We start from the raw sequence: 16947 nt of genomic DNA, 5'->3' as shown, positions 1-16947 counted from the left end.
ATCTGCAATGTTAGAGATTTCTCCCATTTGTACGAAGAGATGGGGCCAACGTCTCATCAGTATTTCTGGTCACCTGCCGTTCTTCGCGATGTCTCTCTGAGACTTTGCAGAGACATCTCGGAGACGTTTCAGCAGTTGGGGATGTAACTGGTCTCCATGATGTCTCTGCAACTGATAGAGATGTTCTGGAACATTACAGAGATATCGCGAAAACCAGAAAAGTCTCCAAAAATTAGAAAAGACTCGTTGTATAGAGCAACATTTTCAGATATTGCAGAGACATCTCTTCAACTAGTAAGCATTGGATTCACAATCTATTTGCAAGCCTGGGGAGATACTTCCTTTATTCCTTTCTATTTATTTATTCCCCCTCCCAACTCCCAGCTAATGTGAGTAGTTTCAGATTCTGCATTTCTATGAATTTGAAATTGCTACATGTATATAATGTCATCCAGAGCAATGCTTGATAGAAAATATCTTAGGACTCTGAAAGTGACTAGACAAAGCCACCCTCACCCTTATTTCAGGGTTTCCAGCCAATCAGGGAAAATTATTTTACTTTTTTTTCCAGTCGGGGAAATTTGAAAAAATACCTCAAATCGAGGGAAAAATGCCTTAAATGAGGGAAAAATCAGGGAACCTTGTTATTTCCTACCCCCTCCTCCACCCCTTGCATCATTTATGTAAAGTGATATATCAAATCTTAAAATAGATGTACATGTGCACATAGGTATATTTCGAATATGAACATTTTCAAATTTTTTAAAACAATGTAATATGTGTGTTTGTTATATGTATATACATGTATTTTAGATTTATTATTCTTTAGGAAGAGAGTTGACTTTATACAGAAATCATCCGTCCAAATTTTATATGAATTTTTCCGTAAAAATCTTCAGGTGTATTAAACTGCATTTCAGGTAATTGATATACTGTTACAATATCAGAACAAGAACTTAGTTCATTGTGATTTTTGTGCCATTGTTTATCATTCTTATGGGACATGGGAGGATTGCTTAGGTTCAATTGCAAATCAGTCACCAAATCAAGCATAATGTGGATTTGAAAAGAAAATTGAATTGCAATTGAATTTGCATTTGATCAAAAGACCTACCCTTTATATTGTTACGTAGACGCCGTTCTCATTACGATTACTTCTACGATTACTTTCTAAAACTAGTTTACTGGAAATCGGTTCAGGAAACCAGTTTGGAAGATCGTATTGCTAGCGTTCCCATTTGAACACATGAGAGTGGTTTTCAAAATCACTTCACTTAAAGCGCTCTTGTTGCTATAGAAATGCTCTCAGTGGGGTGACATGTGTCACGCGAAATTTGAAACTGCAGCGTAGGATCGCTTCCCGAAGAATGGTTGTGTCCTCACGCTAAAACCAGCTTAACGAGGCAAAATGATCTTGAAACCTTCATCGCGAAGTGGTTTTCTGAACCGGTTTGGAAGATCACTTTGACCGTTCTCATTACACATTAAACTAGTTTCCACTAAACTGGTTTCAGTAAACTAGTTATTGGAAGGTAGTGAGAACGCTTCATTTGGAATTGAACCCAACTTGCAATGTCCATAAGGCATACAATTATGAATTTACTGAGAAACTCACAAAAACATGCCTGGGTCCCATAACAAAAGGTTAGCGATTGATCATACGCTTGATTTTCACAAGTGATTGTACATTGTAGTCAATTATGGAATCAATCATAGAAAAATTTTCTACGATCGTTGCTAAGTTTTGTGTTACGGGCTCCTGGACTGATTTTCCTTGGTAAGAATTATCTGAAAGATTGTTTTATCACCCAAAATGCATAGTTTAGTTTGGTATTTTGATTTGAAAGTTTACTTTCCAACATATCCCAATCCAAATAAAAGAATTATCTAGTATGGTGAGCACTTTTGTATCTACATATGTGTGGATATGTCTTCTACATGGGTAGAACTAGAAGGGTGTCATATTACGCTCAGATGAATATTCATTAGAAATTAGCCATCAGAATCATTTGATTTCATGAATGCAACTGTCAATTGCACCTTGGCATAGTGAGTTTATATTCAATATATATTTTTTGTGCGAAATTCTGAGAACTTTTTAAAATTGATTTTTCATCAAGGCCTCTTCATAGCCGATGGATTATTTCTGTCCTTTTAATTAAAAATATCTGTGATTCTCATGTAATTGAACAAATATTTATAAATATTTTAATTTTTATTGTCTTTCAATCTATATGTATATCATGAATTTCTAATTTATTTTCAATAAATCCTTTGATTATTAAAATGATTGATGTAATGTAGTCTGATTTCTTTAATAGAACATTTAATTTGGAAGGTACAGAATCCTGAGTTTTGAGTAATAGTTGGGGTTTCCTTGAAAATGATAAAAGATAATGACATGATATAATTTTTAGATAAGTTGCAAGGATATCATCTTAAATATGCAATGGGTGAGGTGATTCCTGATGTCACTTCCCATCCTTTTCATTTTTATTTCATGAAATCTTGATTTTGGGGGTGGTGTTTTGTACAATATCTCCCCAAAACAATAAGATGCATCAATACACCAATAAATAGTTTAAGTCTGCTTCACCCAAGAGCAGAAAACAAATACTTGTATTACATTAAAATACAAGAGTGGGGTTGACATCTTGGCCGATTCATTGCATATTCATGACCATACATGTAGGTATACAACTGTTACATTGAAATAATGCTCTCACTTAAAATGCCATAGGGTTGTTTTTCATCTGATATACATGTATGGAGTGTTTTCATTCATTTATTTGGTCTTGATTTCAAGCCCACATTGCCCAAAGCTTAGTAATTAATCATGTGGGACTGATTTCTATGATTCATTGCATTGATTGTGTATTATTGATCATAAAAATCAGCCCAACAATCTATTGCTAAGTTCAATGTTATGGTGCCTGTAACTATAGAAATATGAGTTGCGATTGATCCAATCAATCACAACTATGGATGGCCAGCAACGTCAACATCTATTATGCATGTTTGTTCAAAATATTTTGAAACTATGTTGTATATTCATTGCTATTGCTGATGTGGTTTACAGTACACCATGTGGAGTGTTATAGAAATAGTGGAGAGAAGAAGAGAAGTGGATAGGCGAGAAAGTGGAGATTTGAGAGTAGAGTATTCTTTCTTGAAAATATTTGATTTGATTTTATTGTTTACTTCTGCAATTACATCATTCGTATATAATACATTTTCCATAACATAACAAACATAGTATATTGAGAACTTTTTTTGGCATGAATGATAACTAAATGTACTAAAATTATCATTACAAACAAAACTGATCTCATACCAAATTAGTTAACATTTACAATTTGCAGGAGAAGGATTGTCATCATAAGCAGATTGCTTGAAAAAATGACAACCCCAGGTTAGAACTCATTGATTAATATAATACATTAATACAGCAGAATCGATAAACAGTTCATTTCATGAAAAACAGCAGTAATGTAATTTGAGCAATGAAGATGGAGATGATAAGGATGAAGATGATGGTGAAATGGTGAAGATGAAGGCGATGGAGAGGATGATGGTGATGATGCTTTAATGATGACACATCGACACAGAAATTTTACTTCAAATATTCTGATATCAACATAGATTTAACGTTTGCCTTAAATGAGTAAAGAGACGTGGATCTTTTTATAGATTCAGGTAGAGAGTTCCACAAATCAGGACCATGGTGTCTTATGGATCTCTGCGCAATAAGCAATTTGGGGTTGATTAAATGGAAATTAGAAGAGTTCCGCGTAGGGTATGAATGGATAGATGTGTTCATAGTATAAAAATTGTGAAATGAAGGTGGGAGCATGTTATTTACGTATTTGAACATAAGCAGTAAGCTTTGAAATGAGTTTATGTCAAAAATAGTTAGTCTTTAGTTTATGGAATAATGGATTTGTGTGTGATAAATATTGCGAATTAGTACAAATTCGAATTGCTTTTTTCTGTAATAAGTATATTATATTAATTTTAGTTTTTGCACACGTTGCCCAAACTATATTGTAGTACGATATATACGGCAATATTAATGAATTGTATAGTAGAACGAGTGTAGTATGAGGAATTATGTTTTTCATTTTGTAAAGTACACCTACGTTTCTGGAGATGTTAGTAGTTATACAACATATATGTTCATTCCAATTTAAATGTTCATCTATTGTGACACCTAAAAACTTTGTTTCTTTTTTCCTTTTGAGTGGAATATTATCTATGCTTATGTCGTATGGAAACTCAGTAATATGTGAACTTGTATGCGTAAAATACATAAAGTTTGTTTTGTCTATATTAAGTGAGAGCCTATTACATTTAAACCATAAAGATAGTTTAGGTAATTCACGATTAAATGTATCTACTAAAGTTTCTAAACTAGTGTTTGAACAAAAAATGTTTGTGTCATCGGCAAATAATACAAATGATAATAAAGGCGTTACAGTAGTCAAATCATTAATATATATCAGGAAAAGTAAGGGGCCAAGAATCGATCCTTGTGGAACTCCGCATTTTATTGACTGAAAGTTAGAAGAAATATTGTTGTGACAAATAGTCCTGAAAAGGACTGTAAACCAGAAGGAATGTTGAGTGAGAACAGCTTGAGTAGTAGAGCTGATGAGTAGTAGAGACTTGACGTTTCAGACAGGTTGACTGTCCGTCTTTGGAAGACGGACAGTCAGGACTATTTTCAAGAAAGAATACTCTACTCTCAAATCTCCACTTTCTCGCCTGTCCACTTCTCTTCTATCCACTGTTTCTATAACACTCCACATGGTGTACCGTAAACCATATCAGCAATTGTACATGCCACCATGTAAACCTTCAAACAACATCATATTCATTGCTGTCTTGAAAAATTCCCTGTGCTTCTCTTTGTTTACAAAGGACATTCAACATTGTTCAAATTTTCTGTAGAAAATAGTTACGCTTAATTGGATCAATCATAACTCTTTGTTAAATGAAGCCTAGATTGTTCAACTTGTTCAGTGGGGTTTATAAAGATATTGGCTAAGTTCTGCACTGTTGATGAGCCTTTCTTTTGCTATTCAAATGAAATCCCCCAAATTGTCTGTTTTAGCATAACATGGTAGTGCATTTCCTATAACCCTAAATCAAAATGTAAAGATTTTATTTCTTTTCCCATTCAGATGATGGTTGACAATGAGAATTCACACACATGGTATCATTAGAGACAAAATGAATATATAATTATATCATATATAATCATTTTTTGTAAATGAGCGATGTGTGTTCATCATTTACATAGGCGTCAATGTAATTTTACAGCATATTTTCTTCAATATCTTTCCATAGAACGATGATTTCTTCCCCAAAATTTGCCTGAACGTGCAACATACAAAGGGTGTTTCAGAAACAACAATAACTCAAATTTGACTGTCACTTGCTTTTGCCAAAGTTGGGCAGATTAGTCATACACAAGTTTGGCATATTTTTTTATGGACAGCTTCATGAAAAGCCAACCTGGACAAAAATATGGTTTAATTTCAGGGTAATTTTGTTAAAATAGCACTTGTGTGTAGGTATTCTGAAGGAGGGATACAAGTATGGATGAGTCTAAGAAACGGTTGCCTGTAAAAGTGAGAAAAGAAATATTCTGAGAGGGGTAAAAAGAATGAAAAGGGATACAAATAGGCACAGGAACTGTAATGTTCAAGGGGAACGGGTATAGAAAAGGGATAAGGAATGGCAAGAGAGAAAAAAATGAATAAATAGGTGTAAAAGTCGTAGGTTGAGAAAGGCAAATAGAATAGGAGATTTGAGATGAAAAAACATGCAGTTGAAATTGAGAGAAAACAAAGGAAAAGAACAAATCAAATCACATGAAGACATTTGTATTGATGTATTCATTTATTTATAAAATTTATGAATTTATCAAATAATCAATGACTCAGACTGAATATAAATGATCATATAACAATTTACATTTCAACAAGTAACACAATATAATAATAAATACATGGAAAAGTTGACAACTGACATATAAAACAAATCTACTCAATATATTGCAGTTTGATTTTCTCTGTAATGGATACAATTATTAAATTCTGTGTACTTTGAAGTCTACTGGGAGTTGCAAGAAATATATTTTCGATTGTAAGTCAGAAATCAAGCATAATTGTGCGTTGCAAGAACTTTGTATCGCAATTGAAGGCAAATCTGAAAATTTTGGTTAAGTCAAAGGACCTAGGTATGATTTTGGGACTTGCGCTTGGTTTGGAATTGAACACAATTTTCTTGCAATGCCCTTTAAAGACAACCCATGACCAAAAAGTTGCAATCAATCATAAAATCAATACTAAAATCTGTTCATTCTTTTTAACCACCGGCATGATATTCATTCAACATTAAATAAATTTACAAGCAACATAATTGTAACATTTAATGTTATAATAAGAACTACACAGTAGTTCATATAGAGTGGCGATATATTCGTGGACATGCAACAAAGAGCTGCGATAGATTGGAATTAAAATCAATTTGAGATTGGTCTTATTTCTGAAGTACACTATGTGAGATCAAACAGTTTGGCCCGTATTCTGAACTCAGGTTTAAAGTTGTGGTTTAAGTATGGGAAGCCAAAAGTATCAAATTTGTTTTGTTTCTTATGTTTACTGTGCTCTTTCCTGATTCATCGATAGTGAAGCCAATATTGTTTTTATACTTCCTAGACAATTATGAATGATTTGAGAGCCAAATGAGCTGAAGTATGATATCTCTACTGTTAGTGATTTATTCAACAATTGGCTCGCCATACTTAAACCACAACTTTAAACATGAGTAATGTAATGATCATGGAAAGACTGGATACATGTACATGACTTTACATGTTTATATTTGAAGTATGAATATTGTGACGGAAACACTAAAAAAAGTTAAACCCGACTTCAGAATACAGGCCTTTGAGTTTGATTTGAGTCCATCACCACTCTTCGTGAGACAGGGTACTTGATTATAACTGAACAATGCAGTAATGAAGTATAATCACTCCCAATTATAACTGAATTAATGGTTCTTTTAGTTACTCTGTGAAACAACGACCAGATAACTTACATCAAATCAATGAGACATCTCGGCCCGTACTCGTAAAAGAGGTTTCAATTGCACCATAATACAATACCAAGGACTATGCAGTTTTTTTTACATAGTTACAGTTATTTCATTGCATACAGAGAAAAAGCTAAATGCGTGATTTTGGCAAAGGTCGCTAGAAGGTCCTTACCCCGTGAACTCACACCCACCGCCGACCTCTGGGGTCCGTCCCCATGAGACAGACTCACTCCCGTACCGACTCGCGAGTCATTCAAGGGCTACCCCCCTCTGGCGGCGGATCAGGATCTATTTGAGGATGATCCCATTTCAGACTCAGTAGATAGCTAGGCACCTCAGCCATCGGTTAGTACGGCTCGGTATGCTATGGAAGATACCTCCTCACATCTACCCTGCTAGTGAGCCGGTAGAGGGAGAAACGGATTCTTTGTTTTTTCACAGCCACGTTAGGCACCTCAGGGCATTCCCTTGAGTAAGGATTTCAAGGCTGCTTATAAGAGGGCGGCTTCACAGGCCAGCATGCCTTCTGCTCAGGGGAGAAAACCGACAGTCTTTGGAAAGGCTTTTGCCTTTGAAATCTGTGTGTTTGGAGGAGTTTTTCAACTATTCATTTCACTTTTTTCAGCCTTTTTTTTGCAGGGGTAGAAGCATCATGATCATCAGATGCATTAGAACCAACTCTATTTCAGCTTTGATCTTGACACTGTCATTCAGATTCTCAGCTGTATCATTGTAGGTGGACCAAAAGAAATTATTAGCTAATGCCCTTGTGCTATTGTATTTTGATTATTGCTACATCTCTTGGTATAAATGTAGTCAAGGTCTTACGAATACATGTACCTTGAATAAACTTCACAAACAAATGGCTAGCGTAGTTCTACAAACCAATACTTTCACTTAAAGTACAGAAATATTCTGTAATAAAGCTAAAGTGTATGCATATGGAAAAACAATGGCTATTTCAGAAAGCTAAAATAATGTTTGATATCCTGAATGGTAATTTCCAGTCTTTCATACTCCAGTCTTTTAGGGTGAAGAATGTTGGGTCATTCGTGTATGTAATGTAATGATCATGGAAAGACTGGATACATGTACATGACTTTACATGTTTATATTTGAAGTATGAAATATTGTGACGGAATCACTAAAAAAAATAAACTAACAAAACTTACATAACAAAGTGTGACATCATAATGCACCGTTTTTGGTAGCGTCTTTTAGTTAGTACCTTCTGTTGTGACGTAGCACTGGTCATGGCTACTTCTGGTAAGAAACCATTAGCAACGCGCCTAAATTGCATAATCAATAAATTGCGCGTTCCATTTCTTGCCCCATAAAAGTTACTTTTTATAACGAAAATTACCATTGATTCAGATAAAGATTTGTTGTGCCCAGTACCGAGATTAGCGTCATTTTGACAGACATTTTTCCGGACAAGTGGGCAAACCTTTCAAGGTATATCTTAATAAAGATGAATTTTTGGAGAAGGCTGAGAGCCTTCGAAACTTAGACATATGTCACCAGGGGTCTCTAGATGAGGCATTCTTGATCTTTTATAAAGATCATATTGTTAGGAATAGGACAATGTTAACAGATGAATATTAATTATTTTCGGATCTTACCTGATTATAGATCCTTGATCTTTTATAGGACAGATAGTTGAGATTAGGATTTTGATGAGTTCCTGATAGTCCTGGCAAAGTTGTAAATAGGTAAATTATTCTATTTTCTAGGATGCCTCCTAGGATAAAGGCAGTCATTTTCTTCTAATTCAAATAATCAAAGCCTTTACCCCTTTCTGAAATAAACATGTATAGTAAAGGTAGAGGAATTGTAGGGATGTATTGATTTTTCAATACAATCTTGTCATGAGACAATTGGGTTTACTGGATAGTTTTTTTTGAAAAACAATAAGGAAAGAATCCTTGGAGGAATTCAGATTTTCCTTGGATTTAAGTTTGTTTATAAAGATGTCAAGTAAGTTCTAATAATGGCCGACATCAATCTTAACGACTTGAAGCCCCATAAGAAAAATGCAACTCTATGTTTTGACAAAGTGAAAATAAGTGAAGGGTTAGTGTATATCCACTCAATGGGGAGTATTATTTGTTTTACATCCATGTAAAGTCAGAATGATGAACTAGTGCATACCTGCCAAGTTTTGAGAATGAAAAATAGGAATCCAAAATACGAGGGTGCGAAGCACCCGAGCGGGGGAGGGTGTGGGAGGAACTTTTTGCATTTTCAAACATGGAAAAGTGGCATTTCCTTGCATTGTTTAAAGTAAATTCACCTTCAATACTATGCCAGGAATTGATCTAATTTTATTAAAATTCAAAATCATTAATCCATTATTTTGTCAGTTTTTGCATTATTTTGCGTACAATTTTCATTATTTTGCAAATGTGCATGAAAAGTTCAAGCAGTATTAACCCAAAATATTGAGGCTGCATTCACTGTACATTTGCAAATGAAATTTAACTAATGTTCCGTTATGGGAGGAATTGTTTCAACAAAATAAACACTGGATTTTCTGTTTTTGTGAGACTGGGAGGTTGAGGCGCAGCTGCAACTCGGGCGCGCGCCGGGAGTTTAGGCAAGCGTTCGGCAGATTCACCAATGATATTACCAACACACTCTAGATATGTACCGGTACACTACGCATTCACTTACTCCGCAATACAAAATCATCCGGCGACATGGGCAAAACCTCGAATAAAAAGTGAAATTTTCTTACCTAAATCACCATATTTCGCGTCAAATATATCACCATCGTTAATTCTTTACATCGTAGTTAGAAAAAAAGGGGTCTAAAAAAGTGAATTTTTCACGGTTTTTCCGATGTTCGTGGATTGTGAAAACATGTCCTCCTAAAAACTGGCACTTTCGCGAGCCAATGTCAGCCGCCATTTTGTTCCGGAAGTCAACGCTAATATCGGCTGTTGCGTGTACGCTCGTAATTTTCACATGTATTTGCAATGGAACTGTGCACTTAGCAATGTTTGCGCGCCGTTTTAAGTCGCTCTCTGTTTGCATAGCCGTGCGCTCCAGTTGTGTATGCGTTAGTCGTATCTTACAGCCGTTTATGCGTTAGTCGCAATGTACAGCCGTTTCAATAATTTCAACACTATATTGATTGACCCAAAAATCGGAATTTTGGTTTAAAAATTAGGAATTCGGAATGGAGGTTAAAAAATCGGTATAATTCCGCCAAAATCGGAATGGTTGGCAGGTATGCTAGTGTCTAACTAGAAGTTGTATGAGAGAAGCAGTCCCACCAATGGCAAGCCATGTCCTGGCAGTCAAGGTTCGTGGCATTTGCCACAGCTATTATCTCACTTTGGCATAAAATGCAACAAATGGTGCCTCTGGCAAACAACCGTTTACTATCATATTACAGGCTGTCAAACTATTGGAATTGTATGGTGTCCCTATGAGAGCCTCTGGCAAACAACCGTTTACTATCATATTACAGGCTGTCAAACTATTGGAATTGTATGGTGTCCCTATGAGAGCCTCTGGCAAACAACCGTTTACTATCATATTACAGGCTGTCAAACTATTGGAATTGTATGGTGTCCCTATGAGAGCCTCTGGCAAACAACCGTTTACTATCATATTACAGGCTATCAAACTATTGGAATTGTATGGTGTCCCTATGAGAGCCTCTGGCAAACAACCGTTTACTATCATATTACAGGCTGTCAAACTATTGGAATTGTATGGTGTCCCTATGAGAGCCTCCCGTGTCTGACGGACTGATGACAGACATTGTTTAACTCTCATCTCAGTGATTGTATTTGTTTCTGTAATACTCCGAATAATATAGTAATTGCAATAAGAGGGATGTCTTCCTTAGCTATGAGAGAAGTATATGCGCCCAATCAAGATGATTTGATTATGGAATTCGAATGTGAAAACGGTAGTTTTGATGGCACCGATAATGAGACTGAGGAGAGGAGTGACGGTAGTAGCGGCTATACCGAGGCCGAGGGAAGCAATGAAACTGATGGAGAGCACCGGCATCTCATTGAATGGGACTATGAGCCCTTACCCATGACAAGCCTGGGCAAAATTTTAGGGCATGCTGGACCAGCCAATGCTAATTGACTTCAGGAAAATGTTGATAATTGGTAAATTGTCCAATTCATATTTTACCAGTAGGCCTTGGTCTTATATGAGCTATACCTGCGTTGGTAAATATATAAGTGGATCCCATGATTACTATTACCAAACACGTGAGTCTCTATCAATTGATTTTGTGTTTAATTTAAGTAAAATATTCTTAGATAATTATTTTCAAGATTTCATAGAAATTGTACTGCATTCCTTGTCATTGTTATGGGAAGATGATATCTTGGATGTTGTCTCGTAGAACCTTGCGATGAAGCTTTCCTCCTTTTCCGCGACCCGACATCTTGATGAATGAGAGCTAGTTGTGTACGATACTGAAGACATTAATTGATTTTTAAATCTTTCTTGTATCCAGGTGTACTAGTGGAAGGTGTCATGTGCATCCTTCTTTCAATGAAGGAGATTGTTTATGCTGTAGAAAAACGCCAGAGGTGCTTTCAGAGGCTGAGCGACAGGGAACACGATGTCTGGTGGACTCAAATGAATTTGAACCTGCCATTCTGAATGCGACATCCCTTTATATTGGCTGGATAGAGTATATGGATCAACGGTGCCGAGCAGCGAGAGCTTTCGGCGATCGTGAACTCAATGAAGGCATCAGCTTGACTTGCAGTAGAGGTTAGACATTGCCAAAGCTGAGGAGAAAATATACACCAGCTTTCATGAAGACGGAAGGCACAGATGGGTCATGAAAGTGAGGTTAACTGAGGTAATAGTGAGGTAATACTGATCGGATTGACCAGCCTGCCCTAAACTGTAAGTTTTTTACCGAAAGAAACCCTCCTGCCCTTCATTTGTTCGGCATATATCCCAAACGACATAGATTCCAACAAGACAATGACCCCAAGCATACATCAAAGCTTACTTATGCATTCATTAGATTTGAATCCAATAGAACTTGTTTGGCAAGAGCTGAAATTGTGGATTTGACACTATGTCAAGCAAAACACAACTGCAGGAGTTGTGAAAGAAAACTCCTGCATCAATTCCACCATAAGCTAGTCACTGGGCATCTAGCAGAGATCAAACAAACAGGAATCTCAAGAGGTGGGACGAGGTCAGAAAGGAAAGGAAGGCAAACAGACTGGAGTGGTAACAACGAGCCACCCTCATCTGGTTATTACTGTATTATTTGTTATATCATTTGCACTTTTGTATTAGTGTACATTACTTTATTATTTCTTCTATTATGTTTTTTTCTACTTATTGCATTCATTATACACGTATAGATAAATGTTCCAATTATCTTCTCATATCATTTGTGAAGACTGTGGAACATAGTATAATTTCAGCATTACATCCTATGGGTCTTTATTATTTTTCTGTCTCAAGTCTTTACACAGTGGAGAGCATGAGGCTTTAATCAAGCAACATAACATTTTGAAGGACCAAGCATCAAAGAGGAATCCAGGCCAGGCTATAATAGTGAACAAGATGAAACAGACTCATAGACATTGCCTGAGGTTTACACAGGAGAAGTCCTTGGCATATTTGCTGGGAGATTGCCCAATATCAAAGCATAAAAAAGTTAGCATTCGATTAATTATTTGAATTCTATCTTCTATTGTAGCATTTTAGAATCATATTATATCACTCTGCATTCCATATTTTGTAAAACTGATTATACTTTTAAACATGCTTGGATGTTTGTGTAAACTCACAAGCTCCAGATAGTAAATTAGTCGAAAGTAAGTTCAATGCTCTTTTGTCAAAAAAAAATTAGCATTTCAGAGGCATTATATTATTAATTAGAGTAAACTTATGATTTTAAGCATGAATTAGCATAATTAATGAGACATGAGATTTTTTGCAGAATTTGATGTTATAGTTTTGTAGATAATGCCATGGGTAACGTTTATGCCAATTTTCGTCGCGATCGCGCGATCGACGGCCGAGATCATAAAGGGGGCTGAATCAACCCCCCCGTCTTCTTAGGTGTCGAAATAGCCCAGTCTATTTAGGGTTAATCCGAGCTGCGTGAGAATCTGCAGCAATGTAATTGATAATGGTACTTTAATTTCAGATCAACTACCGAGTCTAGTCGGCGGAGTCAATATTGCCCAAACAAGTCCGCCAACTTGTCATGAAAAAGCTGGGGTCAAATAATCTTTGGTCGGACTTCAAAGTGTTTGGTCGGAAGGGAAAGCGCAGTTCTGAAGTCAACCAGATTTTATCCAGTCATTGTCAGTAAGTGATAAGTTATGATAAGCCAATTTCATTTTCACTTTTATATGTTTCTGAATTCACCCGAGTTAATATGATTGGTGATTAATTGGAAAATGATGACCTCTAGCAACCTAATTGCATTACACATTTATTCAACCTGTATGTTATTGTTAAATACTAGAATTCAAGCATATTCTTTTCATAAAATATCCCCTTCTTTAAGTCTCTATGAAAGTTCCATACACAACTACATATTTTATTTCATAATTCTCAGAACGAGAATACGAGAGCCCGGCCGCTAGGCTTACATGCAATACGTTCATCGCGCTTACAAACCACACTATGAACTTTGTTTTTTCCGCGTATTTTCACAAAAATCTTCGCCATCCGGCAGATCAATGTATCAAAATTAGTTCATTAGTAAAGATCAGTTGCTCGTGAACGAGATTGTATCCTTTCTGGACCAATTTCACTTCGTAATAGAGTCTTTTACCACGACTCGACTCACTCAATTTGATCCGCAATCACCATCATTCAGTCGCCATGTTGTTAATATACATGCATGTCTTGTGATTCTTGTAGAATTCCTCAAACTGAAAAGTACAAAAATTTTGAAAAATAGTATATGCTACTAACTCAGTGTTGAATAATGTATGAAGAAATTCAACAAATCAATGAAATACAGAAGGAATGTAAGGCCCCTGCTCCCCGCCATGTGATCTCCCAAAATAGCGCGGCCTAGTGAAGGTGTGGAGTATATTTTAATGTGTTGTCAAATAGAATGTTATTGTAATGATCCATGTGTTCGGCACTTTTGTCTTTCAGGAGCATGCTTGAAGACCCACCAGGGTGTGAAAGAAAAGGATATTGAGGAATTCCTGGGGGACTTTCTAAAGAGAATCGCATATCTTCCAGGAGGGAGTAAATGGAGGGAAGCACAAAATGGACATTTTCCGACTGTTTGGCGGCCGGCTTTGTCATGTAACCCTGAACCAATCATGCACAATATCAAGCATTCACTTTTCAGTTGGTTTCACCCAAAGTGTTAAAAGTCATATCGATCATGTTCAGAGTTGGTTTTTACTCTTATTAGAGTCAGTAACTTTTGCAGTGGTTTTGTTTTACCTTTGCCTTTACTTATCTTTACGCAACCGCTAAAGTTTAGCTAAACTATTACTACATTTGCATTTGTCAAAAATATTGCGATCCTTGCCAAGATGATTACATAACTTTGCCTACGTTCATTATCAGGATGACCAAGAGACGGCGATTGTTAATGTGAAGGACATTAGCAAGTTTGACCAAGCAACTCATGAGCCTTCCCGTTGCTTCTGGGTTTTATGGAGTAAAAAGAAGGAAAATAACACTGGCAGTGGTGATGACGATTAAAAAATGGAAATCGACAACGATGACAACAGACCACGGTACTACAAAGCACAAATACTGCTGCTCGGAGGTGAGCTAAATTAAATGTCCGATCCAACTGTTAAAGTTTAAAAATTTCTCAAATTTGAGTTCAATACAACATTTATTGGCACATAGACATCTGCCACCGCTACTTTGTTATTGAAGCAAATATATATTTCACCACAAAGATGGAATTCATAACTAACACCAAAAATCTTGTTTTCATGAGTTGAAAGCTCAGGTGTAACACAAAGATGGATCCATCTGCAAATAGCAAAAGAAAGAACGATAGCAGTACGGCAGAGGAGCTGAAAAGGGATCTGAAGAAGACAATCTGAAACAAAATATCAGCGTTTTGGATGAGAGGGAAAGACAACTTCAAAAGATAATCTGAAGGAATTGGAGAAAAAGTTAGTTGAGTGGGAGAAAGTGCTAAAAGGACAATCTACCGAACTGGAAGTCAGAGTTAACAAGCAGGAGGAAATGCCAGAAGGCATTGCTTTGGGGTTGTAGTAGCGACTGCCTTGGGGGCTCGCGTTTGGGTGTTTCCGGAGGACCTCGTGGCGGGGTTTCCCGACCTCCGACCAGGGGTCGTGGGTCGAACGGACTTCACTTGACACATGTGCCCGAACCTTGATACTGAGAACACCATATTTGCTGAAACTCCTAAGAGCTGTTTGGAAATACCAAGCTGAGCAGGTCTAAAGTACAGGTGAGTGAATTCTGTATTTTAACATAGGACCCGCGCGGCTTCAGGGTCAAGTGTGTAAATATAGTGATTCCATTGTTTGAGGGCTACAAGACACCTTAGATATCAATTGTAAAGTTTTTGTCTTACCTGGAGACAGTGAATCATCTTAAAGGACATAAATTAAAGAAAAGGATATTTTTGATGTTGATGACATGGAAGTTGTTTTATACCATGCTGGAACAAATAATCTGTCAAATAGTGTCTGGGATTGGGACAAGATATCCTACACAAAATTGTATACGGCTGTTCAGGATAAGTATCCCTCGTCTAAAATGATTTTTTTTGTGCCATTCTACCCTGTTGGGACTGTGAGCTATTGTACCAGACTAGTCTTTCCTACAATCTTCATCTCCACTCTCTGTCTCCCTCTTTTTGGAAATGTTATTTCTTTGATTTTTCTTCACAATTTTGTGTTTATGATGACCTTTCTTGCATTTGATGGACTGCATTTGAACTTCTTTGGGAAGATCTTTTCGGAAGAGGTCAAGAAAGGAATAGTTAAGACAATGCAACCTCATGGTACAGGAATAAAGTATGTACCACCGAACTAAAGAAATTATGGACACCTTGTCCTCTGAAGAACAAGAATGTAAACATTTTTGCATGAACATGTAATAAATGATTTTCTCGAATTTTGCTATTCTATGTTGTATTGATAAAGAATTGTGTTCGTTTTAAATATTTTGATGAAAATGTACATGTATGTTATGGAAGATTACTTCCAAACTGGCAAACCTCTCCATGTTCTGGACTGACCTGTTGGCATGCTTTACAGACAATATCAAAAAGCTCACCCAGATATTAAAGCCAATGGGAAAATCAGTCCTCTCTCGCTTAAGACCCAAGTTCCAGTTGGTACTTATAATTTCACATTACACTTTTTTCTGAATATAAGTTTCATATTCTCAGAAATTTTGAAACAATTATAACCATTATCATTTCTAAATAAATTCAATATAAATATCAATATTCAATTCACAGGGCCTTGTATAGGCTTGCACTAAATGAGAACAATTTATCACAAACTTGAACTTTGTTTGATAAGAACTACATAAAGAGATTAACAGAAATAGAAACAAATAAAATCACTAATCGTTTCTTCTGAATTTTGCAGCTCAAAATGCCTGCAGATGGAACGTGTATTACAGGAGACTGAATTGCCGTCTTCTACTCAAAGACAAAAGTCCCTCCAGTGGGAAGAATTGTTGACACTGATCCTCATAAAAAGTGTGCATCTGTGCACTTCTTGAAAGGGAAGAATCTGTCAACAGCAGACAATCAAGTGGTTGAATGTAAATACCAATTTCTACAGTAAATGTGGATCATAATTATCAAAACTGAACAAATCTTTGTTACTGATAGCAAACATTTGCTTGAAGAGAAAA

This window comes from Lytechinus variegatus, chromosome 14 (genome assembly GCF_018143015.1).
Source record: "Lytechinus variegatus isolate NC3 chromosome 14, Lvar_3.0, whole genome shotgun sequence".
In the NCBI taxonomy this organism is placed as follows: domain Eukaryota; kingdom Metazoa; phylum Echinodermata; class Echinoidea; order Temnopleuroida; family Toxopneustidae; genus Lytechinus; species Lytechinus variegatus.
Note: the sequence above shows the minus strand (reverse complement) of the source record.